At 37.4% G+C, this 4,003-nt stretch overlaps 1 pseudogene; it reads left to right on the top strand.

Annotated features, from left to right (window-relative positions):
* The first annotated feature begins 1,004 nt into the window (after window positions 1-1,004).
* LOC100033157 (voltage-dependent anion-selective channel protein 3-like) lies at window positions 1,005-1,738 on the top strand (annotated as a pseudogene).
* Window positions 1,739-4,003: the final 2,265 nt, after the last annotated feature.

The raw sequence follows: 4,003 nt of genomic DNA, 5'->3' as shown, positions 1-4,003 counted from the left end.
AAAAGCCTCAAACACTGCAAAGACAGATGCTACAGATAACAACATTTTAGGTTAATTAAGCTTGCCTTTTTAATGACAAACCATTTATAATTCTAGGAGAGGCAACATGATGTAGTAGAGTGTGCCAAAGAATTGGAAACTAAAGGGATGTCCCTCCATTGGGGAATGACTGGTATATGATGGTGATGGAATTCTATTATGTTATAAGAAATGATGAACAGAATGATTGCAGAAAGACCTGGAAATACCTATGTGAACTAATGCAGAGTGAAATAAATAGAACCAGGGGATCACAGTAATTGCAATATTGTGGAATGATCAAAAAGATTTTGCTACTAACAGCAATACAATGATCCAGGACAATTCTGAAAGACTCATGAGAAAGAATACTCTCTACCTCTAGAGAAAGAACTGTTGGAGTAAAAATGCATATGATTTATCACTTGATTATTTAGGTATATGATTTGGGGTTTTGGTTTTATAAGATTATTAATTTACAAAAATGAATAATATGGAAATATATTTTATGTGATAATACATGTAAAACCCAGATTGAAATGCTTGTCAACTCCAGGAATGGGGAGGAAAAAAGGGAGAGAGACAACATGAACCATATAACTTTGGAAAACTTATGTGGAAATTTGTTATTAAAATAAAGAAAGAAAGTGTGCTACCTGTTACAAGTTCTTAAGTTTAAACATGAGTGATTTTTAAAAATATCTCTTTCCTTCTGTCTTAGAATAAATTTTAAGATAGAAGAGTGGCAAGGATTAGGCAATTGGGGTTAAGTGACTTGCCCAGGGTCATATATCTAGGAGGTATCTGAGGCCACATTTTAACTCAAGTCCTCAAGATCCCAGATCTGGCACTTTATCCACTATGCTACCTCGCTGACACCTGAGTGATTCTTATTGTGTGAGCCTCCCCTCATCTCTTAAATGAATGTATTCAGATCTTCAACTTTGTCCTGGTGATGAGGAAGTGACTCCTCAGTCAGAAAAGAAATGTGTACCGCACTAACTTACTGTGATCTAGAAAAGGCTGCCAAGGAGTTCTTCAACAAAGGATATGGGTTTGGTATGGTTAAAATAGATCTTAGAACCAAGTATTCCAGTGGAGTGGAATTTTCTACATCTGGTCATTCATATACTGATACAGGGTAACTTGGAAACAAAGTACAAAATCTGTGACTATGGGCTTACCTTCATTAAAAAATGGAACCCTGGGGACAGAAATCAGCATGGAGAATAAATTGGCTGACAGTTTGAAGCGGACTCATGACACCATATTTGTACCAAACCCAAGCAAGAAGAGGGGCAGATTAAAGGTCTCCTATAGACAAAACTGTTTCATTCTTGGTGGAAATGTTGACATTGATTTCTCTGGACTGACCCTCTATGGCTGGGCTATATTGGCTTATGAAGTATGATTTGCTGACTATCAGATGAGTTTTGATACAGCCAAATCCAAACTATCTCAGAATAATTTTACCCTGGGTTATAAAGGTGATGACTTCCAACTGCATACACATGTGAATGATGGCACTGAATTTGGAGGGTCGATCTACCAAAAAGTTAGTGAGAAGATTGAAACTTCAATAAATCTTGCTTGGACAGTTGGCAGTAACAACACCCATTTTGGCATTGCTGTTAAGTATAAGCTGTATCACAAAACTTCTCAATCTGGTAAAGTGAATAATGCCAGTCTTATCAGACTTGGTTATACTCAGACACTCTGAGCAAGTGTAAAATTAACTCTGTCAGCTTAATTGGTGGAAAAAGCATCAGTGCAGGAAGTCATAAAGCTGGGTTAGGATTTGAATTGGAAGCTTAATATAGTTTTTAAGTAAAGTATCAACTCTATCCCTGGAATTGAAGAGAAATGAACCCACTCAGTTTGGGCCTTAATATTCTTCTGTGAAATTTCAACGATGTGAACTTTTTATTCTTCCAAAGAATTGTTGTAGTACCGCCATGCTGAAGTCTAGAAGTTTTTGAGTATTATAAGAGAAAGATACTGGAAGACATGCATGGAAGTTGTAAAGTTTGTGCCACATTTCAGTTCAGTTTCTCAGTGTTATTTAAATTTGCTCTTCAACAACAGTGTAGTGTCATATTATAAAGGAAATTACCTGATCTTCCAGTTTGCACATCACATTCTGCATGTCTTACACCACTTTTTCATGAACTTTTATCAAATTGGTCTCTGTGCTCTAGTGAAAGCTTTAGTTTTGCATCAAAGTAAAATAAATTCATTATATTTGGAACGTAAAACAAAATAAAATTAATGTATTCATGTCAGATTCAATGAACTTTGTGGTCCCCTCCTGTTCTACATCTTTGATTTAGGAGGAATCTCAGAGATCATTTAGCCCCACACCCTCCTTTTACCTCTGAGGAGGCGGAGTTCCAAGGAGGTTCAATATAGGTAATAGCAAAGCCAGGATTTCAATCCAGTTCCTCTTACTTCAGATCCATTCCCCTTGCCATTAACCACATTGCATCCCATAAGCCATTCCAGGGTAGTGTGTTCATTTTTGTGTACTAGAAATGGACCAAAATCTATGGCACTCTAGTGCTTGGTCCATACCAAGAACATTTTCATAGTTTGGGGAAGAGTGAAGAATGAAAAAAGGTCTTAGACTTTGTTAAAGCACTGTATTTGTTTTCTTCTGTCATAAAACCCACCTCTGGGAAAACTAATGTAAAACAACCCACGGAAGGAAGAAACCAGGCAGGCTGTCTCCAAAGCAGCAAAAATCCTCTGAAAATCTCAGAGGATCTAAAGACTGAAAGGTGGCTGTTGCCACCTCTGCCAAGGGGACCATATATTTGGTTTGGCATAATAGTTAGAACAGTATTCAGTGAGAGTCACACAGATTGTTGTTTCACCTGGGACTCCTGAACTTTTAGACCACGAGAAAACAAAATTAGGAGAATTGTCCCAGTCATCCACAGGACTGTAATATGTTTGTCTTCCTACTAGAAGACATATATCTATCTGTATTTATGAGTCCCAACCTAGAATAGTAGAAAGAAGATGGCATCTGGCATCGGAGGACATGAGCTTAAACCTGGGTCTGCAACTTCTCTTGTGACTTTGACTAAGTAACTTCATGCAGTTCTCAATTTATGATCTTTTAATCACTAACTATGTAATTCAAGTCCCAACCTCCTCTGTAATAACTACTTTATATGTATATAGTGATTTCCAAAGTATTTTGCTTATGTTATCTTATTCTATCCTCACAACAACCCTGAAAGGTAGGAGTTCATTATTATATCTAATTGACAGATGAGGAAACTGAGGTCAGAAAGGTTAAAGGATTTGCCCAGGGTCAAATATCTAGTAATAATCTGAGGCAGGGTTCAAATTCAGATTATCTTGACTCCCAAGTTGAGCATTCTACTCTCTGGGACACCTAACTATTTCTGCGTACCCTCAGTATCTTACACATAGTAGGCACTTAAAATTTGAATTTTGTTATGTGATCATAGGCAAGTTACTTTCTGGATCTCAGTTAATAAAAATCAAACATTTAAAGCCAGAAGGAATTAGAGATAATTTAGTCCAAACTCCACCTTCTACAGATGCAGAGACTGGGCTCAGAGAAGTGATGAGAGATCACCCAAGGGTACATAGATAGTAAGTGTATAGAACTTGGATTTGAACTTGTGTCCTCAGACTCAAAATCTAGAACTCTTTCTTTTGTTTCCCATCTAATATATCAATTTTGGTTTTCTACTTGTCCACTACCTTAACACCATATTCATACGACCACCAGTTCTTCCAAGACCATCCTATGGAGAACTCAATCCATTTACCACTGCAGTGGAACCACTACATGGCTATCTTGTCCTGATTTGTGAGTCAACCAACACAAAATTACCTGGCCCATTTGGCTCACTCTAGTTGACCCCAACCACATTTCTCATCTTATCTCATTGTCTACTCTCTACCATCTGTCCTCCTGACACCATTTCTCCCTACTTCCTTCTTCCAT

Source organism: Monodelphis domestica, chromosome 1, assembly GCF_027887165.1.
Source record: "Monodelphis domestica isolate mMonDom1 chromosome 1, mMonDom1.pri, whole genome shotgun sequence".
Taxonomy (NCBI): domain Eukaryota; kingdom Metazoa; phylum Chordata; class Mammalia; order Didelphimorphia; family Didelphidae; genus Monodelphis; species Monodelphis domestica.
This window is presented reverse-complemented; position numbering and strand designations above follow the sequence as displayed.